Raw genomic sequence first — 13,154 nt, 5'->3', positions numbered from 1 at the left:
GGTTGTGAGAGTCGCAGAATTAGCACTCACCACCAAGGGAACAGTCTGCCAAGTTAAATGATGTGAGAAAAAGGTTCTCTTCATTTCCAACACGCATGAGGAACACCAAACACAAAAGGAAGCCTTTAAACCAGCCAGACAGAAAAGGCAGGCCATCTAGGGAGAAGGCTCACTTGGCCCCCATCTCCACACAACACTAATGTGGGAAACAAGGGCTGCTGGATTCAGAGGGCTGCTGTGGAATAACTTAAACCAAGAATAGGTCCAGGCAAAGTACAGCTTAACCATGACGGCAAAACCACGACACCCTTAGTAGCACAAGGCCTTGTGCTTTACCATACAAACCCTTGTTGCAAAACTCCTGGGGGTGGGTGGGTGGAGCAGACAGACAGACAGACAGACACACACACACACACACACACACACACACACACACACACACAGAATGGTTCTTGGAGGGCCCTGTGAAACACTGAGAGGCCTATGAATTACAGACAGGATTGCCAAATTTAGGTATGACCATAGCAGGATACCTGATGTCATGTGATTTCAGCAAAATAATGAATAATTATTTTTAGAACAAGAATCTACGCAATATTCAATAAATTTTCATGAGCATCCTAATCCTATCCTTTGTATGAACAAATAAGATAATAAATATAATTGTAGTGTCAGCAGATAGTAGCCTAATAAAACAAACATAAAATCCCTGAAATTCCAGAACTAGAAATTGGAATAAAACATGATGATGGGTAGAAATAGAAAACAGGAAATAAGACACAGTCAAGGAATTGCATTCAGAATTAAGAAGTGAAAGATGAAAATGAGAAGGCAATAAATTAGAAACAATCAGAAGAATGCATGTAAGATGCACAACTTTCATTTCAAAAGAAGAGCAATTTTCTGTCCAGGGAAAGTAGGAAGTAAAAATATACAAAAAATAGCAAAAAAAAATGCTCAAAGTCCCAGCATACTAGTAATTACAGTAAGCATGATACTCAAAATTTGATTCTATCTGCTAAACTAGGTTCTGTGGAAATGGAACTGGTGCTCAAATAGAAGCTTCACCCCTGCTGACTAGTGTCCATAGTGCCAGAAGGGTACTGTACATGCCACCAGAGGGGAGAAGTAACCATCAGTTTCATCCAGCTACAAACTGTGAGCTGCAACTGCAACCTGCCTGCAAGATATACTGATGCAATAACGGCACAGGTATTATAGGAGCAACCAGTCACTTTTAAATTAGATTTGAGGCCCACTCCATAAGATGGAACCCATACCTAACACTGTTAATGAGGCCAAGAACCTGATACTAGACAGGTCATGGGCCCTAGGGGGAAACCTACTATTATTATTCTAGTGAATGAACACAGCAACACGAGTCATAATGACATATTGACCCATGGATAATCAGTGCATCATTCAACCCTCATTGGAGAAGTTTCTTCTTGCAGTAAATGGCAATTAACAGAGACAACGTGCAGAGAGTGACTGACTTTGGAGTACTCAGCCCTGGGTGGGATATCTTTATCCCCTCATAGCTCAGGGATCTGTGGGAAAGAGGCTGGAAAGATTGCAAGAGCCAGAAGTGGTGGGTGACTCCAAGGAAGCAGTGTTTCCCAGACACAACAGGGCTGATGCACACATGAAGTCATTGAGACTGTGGCAGAAGGCACAAGACCTGCCCATGCTCAGACCAGACAAAATCCCAGCACAGAGAAGGGGAAGTGGGCAGAAAGCCACATTTTCTTTTCTTTTCTTTTTTTTTTTTTCTGTTACTTTTTGTTTGTTTTGGTTTTGGATTTTTCTTTAAAGACAGAAAGAAAATGAATTTGAGTGGGTATATGGAAACTGGAGAGGGGAAAGAATATGATCAAAATATATTGTACAAAAATTAAAAAAATAAAACAGAGGTTCCCTGAATTTATTTCCTCTTTAAAATAATGCATTGCCCAGAAGAAAAGATTTTAAACAGAAAGATAGGGAATTCTGGAAACGGAGGAACTGCAGAAGATGCCATTGGCAGAATGTAAACTGGAAAATTCCACTTCCTACGAATTGAAACATTCTTTTCTGGAGGGAGGTGGGAGGCTGCTAAGACTCCAGCTCCTGAAACTTAAGGCACCCAGGAGGCACAGAAAATTACAAGATTCACAAGGCCCCCTCTGCGGGGGGGGGGGGGGTAAACACCTTTGGAGGAGACTCTGCACAAGGCCCCACTACAGGGGGGTAAACGCCTTTGAGGAGACTCTTCAGAAAATCATGAGATTCACAAGGTCCCTCTGCAGGGGTGTAAACACCTTTGGAGGAGACTCTTCAGTGAAGTTGCCTCCAAGTCGTGCAGGAGCTCCAGTGCTGTGGCTGCTGCTGCATCTCCATGCTCCTGTCAACGATGCCTCGCCTCACACACACTTCTTCTCTAAGTAACCCCAGTAATCTCACTGGTTCACCAAGCTGCACTTGGCTGTGGTTGTTTCTTTTTCTGTCTTCTCTTCCCTATCTGGGTTCTTTCTATCTTGCCAGGAAAAGTTACACAGTAGAGATATCAGATCTCAAGGAAAAAAAAAAACCTCCTATTTTCCTGTAACGTAGTAAGTTAATCACTTTAGAGATTTTGAAATACCCTTCTTAGAGATTGATGTATCCAGCAGAATAACAGTAACACAAACAACTAAATGTTAAAACATTATGGTTAAAAGTATGAAGTATTTGTCAGGCGTTGGTGGCACACACCTTTAATCCCAGCACTCGGAAGGCAGAGTCAGACGGATCTCTGTGAGTTCGAGGCCAGCCTGGCCTATAGAGCGAGATCCAGGACAGGAACCAAAACTACATGGAGAAACTCTGTCTCAAAAAACCAAAAAAAAGAAAAGAAAAGAAGTATGAAATATATATATATGAAATATATATAATATATAATATATCTGAATTATACTACATGTCAAAATCCATAGAAAGAGCACAGATAAATAGAACTTATTATAATTGATAACTTTAAATACATTAATTAGGTCACAGAATAAAGTAGTTTTCATATTGAGAAGCTTAGAGAATAAAAAAAAAATCCTCAAAATTAAAAACAAAGGGTCAATGAAGCCTTAGCAGGTACAGGTACTTGCTCCCAAGCATTGTGACAGTGTTCAGTCTCCAGAACCTACATGGTAAAAGGAGAGAATTGATCTTTGCAAGTTGTCATCTGACCTCCACACAGGTACACTGGCATGTACATAGACAATGCCCCTTGTGTGTGCACGCAGACACACACACACACACACACACACACACACACACACACTAAATGTAAAGAAAAAATGAAAAAAAATTATATAAGGAAGAAATCAATAAAACACTTCAGTAACTTTTTAAAAAATTTTTTAAATGTAAATATATTTAAAAATTAAAACACTTAAGAAACACAATCTATATACATGAAAAAGTGAGATATTTATAAGCATAACAACTAGTAGCAACATGACCCATGAGGAGCAGCAGCGTCTATTCTGTCCATATTCTGGTTTAACACCACAGTGGTAGCTCACTGTTCTTAGGGAAATTATGTAAGGTACATATAGCAGAGACTGTAAATGGAAAATTAATGCCAAGTAACAGTATTTTTTCTAAAAACAAATGTTATTAAACAAATCATCGTAATCTAATGAACAACAAAATGAGCTTATTGTATTCAGTTCAAGATATTTAGTCAAACTTGCATAAAAATACAGGTGGCCATTTAAAAATGGTCTGTTGCTAAAATATCAGTAACTCAGGCTATTGGGGTGTCCACAGGAGATGAACTGTCATTCATTTTCTTTTTATGAAAAGGGCTGCTTTAAGAACATTACAACCATGCTCTTAAGAAATGCAACGGTAGCCAGGCGGTGGTGGTGCACGCCTTTAATCCCAGCACTTGGGAGGCAGAGCCAGGCGGATCTCCGTGAGTTTGAGGCCAGCCTGGGCTACAGAGTGAGATCCAGGAAAGGCGCAAAGCTACACAGAGAAACCCTGTCTCGAAAAACCAAAAAAAAAAAAAAAAAAAGAAAAAGAAATGCAACGGCATACTTGAGAAGTCACAATAGCAAAGCATAGGCACTGGTACCAGCCCCAAAGAGCATTTCTGAAGGTGACCTAGATAGCATTTCCACGTGACTTTGACTTTTATTCTCCTCCACATATTACATGTCCAGGTAAGGATTGTAATTTCTACTAAGGGAGCCTATCACATTGATCATTTAAAGACACACACAATAAAGTACTTGGATGATCTAGTACTTTACTAGAAGTATATCTACTGACCACAAAACCAACTTTCACTTATAAATGAAATACTAAAAGTTTCTGATTTGAGAGAAATGAAATACAATACAGTGAGTGAGGTTTTTTCTTCATCTCTGCTATAAAAATCCACTTTGCCTATTTGACCCATCTCTATCCATACAATTTAATGAACCCTCAGAAGAGTTTACACATCTTTATACAGAATTCACATCAGTCCACTGCCATTCCTTTTATATTTTCAGTGTCTTATCAAAATACGGGTAGCAAGGTTCTTCTCATTCTATGAGGCAGGGAGATGCTCCCTAAGGATCTCTTTGGATGATGAAGATGTGGCATCTGGGAAGGACACATCAAACTCTATTAGCAGGTCACCACGTTGGTCAGGGTTTTTTGGAAACAGCGGCCCATATCCAATTATTCTTCTCATCCCAGGTTTCACAATATCACTGATTGACATAGGTTATGTTTCTTCCATCCATTGTTGGCACATTAGTTGAGCAGCCACACAATGTCTCCTGTAAACTGATTTTAGTGGTATAGACTATATTTGACCCATCTCTTTTAAATTTGGGATGCTCTTTATCTTTAATAATAAAAACAGTGTCTGCTGGGATACTATTTGGTGTTTCGTCACCTTCCCTCGGGAAAGTGATTTTGGTGCCTTTTTTCCACCCCTTTTTAATCTCAATGGTGAGAATTTTGTCCTCAGATCTGTAACTCCTTCCATCAGGGTTTAATCTTTTCCGAGAAATCTTCATCCGTTTGGTGCAGCCACTATAGATTTCTTCAAGCGACACTCTAAGTTCATGAATAACGGGAGGGCCCCACAGAATTCCTGTCTCTTGGATAACCAACCGTTCATGCTGAATCCAAAGGCACTGAAGGGATCTCCATCTATTTCCATTTCTTCAGAAGCTCGACAGAGCCACACGGATCTCTGTGAGTTTGAGGCCAGTCTGGTCTACAGAGTGAGATCCAGGACAGGCACCAAAACTACAGGAAGAAACTCTGTCTCAAAAAAAAAAAAAAAAAAAGAAAAGAAAAAGAAAAAAGAAACATGGACAAATAAAATTTTGACAGACAAATAAAACTGACAAATCCTCAAGACTGATAAAGGAAAAAGGAGACAAAATTATAAGCAAAATACAGGAAGAAAAGAAAGACATCATTAGAATTACAATAGAGGTGAAGTTTTTTTCTTTTTTTTCTTTTTTTTCTTTTTTTTCTGGAGCTGAGGACTGAATCCAGGGCTGAACCCAGTGCCTTGCGCTTGCTAGGCAAACACTCTACCACTGAGCTAAATTCCCAACCCCAATCTGAACTTTTTCAAGTATGAAGATCTACATGAAAGCGACGAAATGTTTAAAAGGAATACAGAGTATCAAATGTGATTAAATGGCATACTAGAAATTTGTGAATAATTTCATTATCTGCACAGAATACAATTATATTGGATTTTAAAATAGAAATAGTAAGAGGATTTAGAAAGGTTAGTAAAAGATCAGTTTCCAAATATCAATATTGTTCTCTACAGCAGCCATAACCACTGAATACATAATAAGACACCATTCATAGTAACAGCAACAAAACAAACAGACTCACAGCAAGAATGGCTGGGCCTGGGGAGAGGTTCAGACAGAAAAGAGTCTGCTGTACAAGCATCAGGGCGGGAGTTCGGGTCCCTGGAACCCAAGTACAGCCAGTCATGTCCTCCTATCCTCTCAGTGTGCCTATGGAGGGATAAGAAGCAGAGAGAGGGGCACCCCTGGAAGCTTGTGGACCAGCTAGCAGGGTATCCACACAGAAAATAACAAGAGACCTTTCAAAAACAGGATATCAGGCAAGGACTGACACCCAAGGTTGTCAGGCTTGTGTCTGAACTCACATGGTGCACGTGCACACACACACACACACACACACACACACACACACACACACACATACACACACACACAGAGACAGACAGACAGACAGACAGACAGAGACAAAGGCATGAAGAGAAACACACAGCAAGAATGGGAAGGAGAGAGAGAAGGAGAGGGAGGGCGAGAATACACAAGGAAAAGAGTTCCAGGAGCTGTTTTCACAAACTATCAAGAAGTACCCAGGACAAAGAAGATAGGTAGGGATAGACTGGGAGAAAGTATCTGCAATAATTAATAGACTTTTAAAGAGACTCTTGCACATCGAGGGAGGCAAATCAAAAGGAGAAACCCAGATGACTAACAATTTTATGAAGAAATACTCTACCCCACTGTAATTAGGGGAAAATCAGTCTAACAAGATACAACTTTGCAGCCATTAAAGTATACAAGTATAAAACTGAATAACAAATAGTGATAGCGTACACATGAGAAGAAACATTTCAACATCAGTGGTTTTGTGGACTGGTACAGTAATTCTGGAGAACAATCTGGAAGGAATTAGTGAAATTCAGGATGCACATATCCTATGACCAATCGTCTCTGTTCCTGACGCTGCTTTGGAGAAACTGATTCACACAACTCCATGAAGGAACATATACATAACGCCCATCACCATGCTGTTTCTCACAGTGGGGATGGGGGGCAACCTGGGAGTTAATCATGAAGGAAATGGATAAACAAAGCTTATAGTGTACTTTGCAGATAGCAAAAGGAATCATCTGTTGAGACACATAAAACATGGATAGTGTTTAGAAACACTGTGTTGAGTGACAAAAAAAGACAGGAACAGAATGCGTCTGTACCATATCATTTACGCAAATCTAAAACACACACATACAAACACACGACTTCTAAATATTTCCAAGGTTTAGTCTTCCAAAAGCCCCAGGCAAGAAAAGCCAATGGGTCAATAAACAAATACCAAACCAAAAGAAGTTTTAGTGAATTGTCATATATAATGCTATGGTCTGAACGTGTCCCCCTAAATTCACATATGTATTTCCTAATTCCCGAAGTGAGATTACTGGAAGGTGGGGTATAGGTGAATAGGTCTTGAAAGTGGAGACTTTGTAGGTAGGATGAGGATACCTAGAAAAAAGGCCTGACACACTCCTCACATCTTCTACCATGTGAAGACATGGCAAGAAAATGTCACACATAAACCAGGAAACTGTCCCTTCACCAGACACCAGGTCTGCTGACACTGTCATCTTACATTCTTAGCCTCCCGGACTGGAGAAATGAATGAGCCACTCAGTCCACCGCACTTTACACTAGCAGCCTAAACTAAGAGGTGATATCAAGTTACACAGACCCACCCCATTCTCTAAAGCCATAAAGAATAAGAAAATGCAACAAAACACCTACCCTTCAGCATGACAACAAATGCTTTATTCAAGAGTTATCTTAACAAAGAATATCTGCCCCACAAAAGGCACGAAAGACGATGTTCATGTGCAGATATCCCACACCCTTCACTGGGAGTGTGCAAAAGCCTTGCAATCATAATTAAAAGTCTAAATGAAAGTTGTGAGAAGACTAATAAACACATATGGAAGTGTATAGAAAAAATAAGGGACCATAGTAAGCTCCATTTAAAGTTTCCCAACTAGCTAAGACATATCACAAAACCATAATGACAGCTGACTACTAGTATAAGGACAGAAAAATGGAGATTATAACTGAAGACAGAGCTCAGGGACCCGCCTTGTACAGAAGAGGATCTGACACAGGTAGAGACTATCACACAGATGCAGATAAGACCCCAGTTTTAGAGGGATTCGTAGGCAATGATTTACATTAGAGAAAACATTTAAACAAGATCCTTACCTAATAAAATGCAGAGTGACAAGATCTAAGTGGATCAAAGCCCCAAGGGTGAAGGCAAATCTGTACAGTTAACAAAAGACAATGAATCTCAGAATCTTAGAGAGGCAAAGCATTTTAAAAATAGAATAGCAAAATTGTACATCTTCAGCAACAAATAAATCCAAACAAATAAAAGATGGATTTAATTAAATAAAATTTGAGAATGTTTTTCATCACTGACTAACAACATAGACCAATTTAAAGGTAGAAAATTGGAAAAAAAAAGATTCAACACATTAACCTGAAAAGAATATAATCTTTGTAAGTATCCTTAAAAAAAATCAACAATAACCACAAAAGCCCTGGAAACCCAACCCAAAAATGAAGAGGAAATGATAGGAACAGGCAATCACGACAGGAAAGCTGATGTGGCTCTGATATCTAGTGATTACAGAACTATAAATAAAACGAGATCCCCACAGTCTTTCAAGATTGGAAAGAATTAAGAAACTGGACAATGGCAACAGTGACAGAACATTAGACTATGAGACTCTGACAGGAGCATGCGGCAATCCACAGTTCGCCTGATAAATCTGTCAGGAGATAATTAAGACAGTGTATACCCAGTGATACAGAGATTTCCACTCCTGGGCATCCATTTCAAAGAAAATCCCTCATAGGCCCACAAGGGGACAAGTATGAGGATGCTCATCATCCTGCAGCTTGAGGTAGATATGGAGGCAAGCTAGGTATCCTTCCTGGGGAATGAACATCATAAGCAATGGACTGCGGGCTCTTGGCTAACTACTGCATGCTCACAGAGCATTAAGGATGGGCCTTTGAGAACCAGTGCATGATGAGAAGCATACGAAAGAAATCTGTAACAAAATGCCATGTGTGCAAATTGAAGACAGCTTCACAGATGGGCAACTCTACAGTTTTAAGAGCATACCAGAAAGGTCCAAGGAAGGGTGAGAAATAAGAGTTCATAAGGACACAGAATAGAATAAATAAGACAAGAAATGATTCCTGAGAAGATAAAAACGGCAACATTCATGAATTGAGAGCTTTAACAAAAAATCCTGTGTACCCAAGGCTTAGCAAAGAAAAAAAAAGAAAAGGAAATATGTAGAAAAAAATCACCACATGGAGCAAGGATAAATGCCAGAAATCATGAGAAAGGGTTGCTCTTGGGGAGAGTGGGATGCAAGGAGAAATTAGTGATGAGACAGAAACAGTGAGAATGAAAAGAAGTTATGCACAGAGCAACGGCAGGAAGGATTTGAATTCAGGATAGTGATAAACTCAATTCTATATCAGAGAAGTTCAAAGACAAAAACGAAACAAAACAAAACAAACAAAAACCCCTAAAGAATGAAAAGAATACATAGTCCCAAAGCAGAAGACTTTGGGTCTTCCAAACCAAATTCAAAGTTCATTGGAAATAAGCATCAGTGAACGAAATAGTAAATAGTAAATAAAAACCCAATGATCTATAGCTCAGTTTTAAGAATTCTTTAATTCTAGAGCTTTCCAAAAGAAAAAAATGAGATAATGTAGAGAGGAAAAATTATATTAATGAGCTATTTCTTAGGGGCACTATTAAATGCAACAAAGCAATTGGGAAACAGTATTATTTATCAAAGGTTATCTATTAAGGTTAAAAATATATGAAAGTTAAAGATATAGCTTAGGTTAAAAATATATGAAGGGTAAAGATATAGCTTATTCTTAGAACACTTACCTAGCATGCACAAGGCCTTGCATTCTATCCCCAGCACCATAACTAAAAAGGAAGAAGAGAAAAGGAGGAAGAGGAGGAAGAGGAAGAATTCAGAGATCACACTATAGATATTTTTAGACATTCAATACTTCAGAAAATTTTCTATGCACATATCTCTAAATAATAGCCTAAAGATGGACCCTACATCAAAGGAAATATTAATCTAGAAATATGTTGCTAATTTTACAGATGAATAAGATAATGCCTGTTTTAGTTAGGGTCTCTATTGCTGGAAGAGACACCATGACCATGACAACTCTTATAAGGAAAACATTTAACTGGGTGGCTTACAGTTTCAGCGGTTCAGTCCATTATCACCATGGTGACACATGGTGGTGTGCAGGCAGACATGGTGCTAGAGAGGTAGTTGAGAGTTCTACATCTTGTGCTGGCAACAGGAAGTGAACTGAGACACTGGGCATATCTTGAGCATAGGAGATCTCAAAGCCCATCCCCATAGTGACACACTTCCTCCAACAAGACCACATTTGCTCCAACCAAGTCCCACCTCCTAATAGTGCCACTAGTTATGAACTTATGGGGGCCAATTACTTTCAAACTACCACAATGCCCTTAAATATTGACAATCAGAAGACATGAAAATCTCACTGCCAAGTATCAGATACTTTCTATGGGTCAGTGGTCAGAAGGCCCCAACGGCCCCAAAACAAGACTATTGCCACTGCTTTTGATGGCCCACCAGGGACAGATGGTAGAAACCTATTGCTAAAGACCCAACAGATTTTGGGTTTAAGACAGAGAGAAATCAAACTGGAACTGATCTGAAAGCTTCCTTCCTGCTTGTTAGCTTTCATACTGCTAGAGGGGGCTACATAAGTCACTGGGGGAGAAAAGTCATCTGTAGTCCTATCCAGGGCCAGAGTCATGCTACACAATACTGACTAGCCAGGTAAGGTGTGCCCAGTGGTACAATAGTGGCAGGCAGATTATGGGAGTCATCAACAACTTCCTGGTGGATCTGAGGCCTGCTTCATGGGAGTGAATTCATGGTATTACTACAGACCTGGTCAAATAACTTTGACTCATTAAGTCATGGGCCCTAAGAAGAAAGTTACTACTGTTATTTTGCTAAGTGGGCATGCTGTCAAACTGCCTTCTAAATATTTGTCTTTACACCCATTGTTAAGCAAATCCATGAAAGTCTGTTAAAGGATATCAGTGGATTTATTAAGATATAAAATGGGGAGAAATACACTCACAGATACAGAACAAAGTTAACAGCCATCATCGTCCTTCATTCTGCCTGGGGGTGAATAAAACCAGACATATGGTCCCCAACTACCTCAAGAGAGAGCGTGAGCATGCGCCCCCTCCTTTTAAGCAGTCACATACCCAGAGAAAACCATGCCTCTATTGAGCCAGATACCCCAAGTTTACTGGCAGGGTGAATTCTCACACCCCACAGATTGGTGCTGCGCTCCGCCATAACTAGAAGAGCTTCTTTCTGCAGTGGGTAACAAGAGTCAATGCAGCAACCGACAGCTGGTCACAGTGACGACTGCTGAGCTGTGGACGGGACATGTGTACCAGCACCACACAAGGCTAAGGGAACATCACAGAAGAGAGAACAGAAAGAATGCAAGCGCCAAAGGATGGTGAGGAGGACCATCCTAGACATGCCATGGCCACTGTACTCACGGACCCACTGCCACCAAATCAAGCCAACAAAATCAGCCAGTATTACAGCAGATAGCACAAATCAGACTCGGCGGGGGTGGGGGTATGAAGTGGGAGAGAGGTGTATCGATACATTGTATACATGTATGAAATTGTCAAAGAATAAATAAAAGGTATTCTAGAAAAATTAAAGGCATCAAGTAAGCAGCAGAATCAAGCAAACCATCCACACATCAAAAAGCAGAAAAGCGATTCATTGGGATGGCCATGGGAAACCATCATGGATGCGAACTGAAAATAAACTTCCTCTGGCACCCTGCTTCGCTGGTTTTCTGCACCTTGTCTAGTCCTTTCTATATTCTTTTCTCTGCTCAAATCCCCCCCCCATCACAGTATATTGCATAAGAAACAATGACAGGAATCAAGTCTGTACCTGCAGAATACAGGACATTTTTCTGGATAGTTTTGATCTGTGTTTGGTTAGTTACTTGGGTGCAGATATATATTTTTATGGAAAATATTTGTTTTCATACAATATATTCTGATCAGGCTTTTCTCCTCTCTCAACCCCTCCCAGATCCTCCTCACCTCCCTACCCACCCAACTCCCTGCCCTTTCTTTTTTTTTCTTTAAGAAACAAAACAGAAAAAAAAATGAGAAACACACACACAACCCCCCTCCACAAAATTGGAAACCATACTATACAAGAAAAAAAAATAATAACAACAAAATGCCCCAAAGCCATCTGAGACAAAAAGTCTACAAAAACACCACCAAATTCATTTTGTGTCGGCCACCTATTCCAGGCATGGGGCATACTCTGAAGTGTGTTTAATACACCCAATGAGACTCCACTGGAAAAGACTAATTTTTCTTTTGCAAGCAGGTACCAATTACAGACAGCTTCTTGGTTAGGGGTGGGAACTTGTGTCCATCCCCCCACACACACTGGTGTCTCATGTGGCTTGCTTGCACCGATGTATGTTCTATGTGTGCTGCTACAGTCTCAGTGAGTCCATATGTGCACCAATCCCATTGTGTCTGGAGGGCACTTCTTCCTTGGAGTCATTTCTTGAGTCATACAATCTTTCTGCCTCCTCTTCTGCATGGCTCCATGAGCCCTGAGGGAAGGCGTTTGATGAAGACTTCCCATTTAGGACTGAGTGCTTTAATCTCTCTGTTTCTGCACAGTGTCCAGTTTGGGGTCTTGGTGTTAGTTCCCATCACTTCAAGAAGCCTCTTGGTGGCCAAGCAAGGCCAGTGTCACTGGGTGTGGCCACTGGGAGTACCCAGTAGAAGGTGTTTCTGGGTACTGTCAGCTGACACAAAGGAATGGAGATGGGCTAGAAGGGAAGGCTGAGAAGGTGGAGGGGGGCTTGGCTGGGTCTGTATCAAGAGGCTGAATCCCCAGGAACTCAATGTGTATTTATTGATTGATAGTCATTTATCTAGTCTCCAATTTCATCCTTTTTTTTTAAGCCCAAGTGATATTAGATGTCTCTTCAAACTGGATGTACCTTTCCAAAACTCTGATGATATTCAGGAGAGGTATATACTAGGAAATGGAAACTCTGAACTGCCAAACACGATGGCTGTCTGATGTAGCTGACATCTACACACCAGTTTTAACATCACACACATGGACCCCTCTCTCCTTGTCCTGGCTAGCACTTGATATTCTCAACACTTTAAAACATTTGTCCATTGGACAGGTAAAAATGAAA

The 13,154-nt window shown here is 40.3% G+C and overlaps 1 protein-coding gene and 1 pseudogene across 1 annotated transcript in view; both read right to left on the bottom strand.

Moving 5' to 3' along the window:
- Rbp1 (retinol binding protein 1) overlaps window positions 1-13,154 on the bottom strand; it is a 172,633-nt gene that overhangs the window by 32,971 nt on the left and 126,508 nt on the right.
- Window positions 4,495-13,154, bottom strand: part of LOC131914594 (dnaJ homolog subfamily B member 4-like) — a 49,679-nt pseudogene continuing 41,019 nt past the window's right edge.

The sequence above is a fragment of the Peromyscus eremicus genome, chromosome 7 (assembly GCF_949786415.1).
Source record: "Peromyscus eremicus chromosome 7, PerEre_H2_v1, whole genome shotgun sequence".
In the NCBI taxonomy this organism is placed as follows: Eukaryota; Metazoa; Chordata; class Mammalia; order Rodentia; family Cricetidae; genus Peromyscus; species Peromyscus eremicus.
The sequence above is the reverse complement of the archived record's forward strand: the minus strand, read 5'-3'. Positions and strand labels throughout refer to the sequence as shown.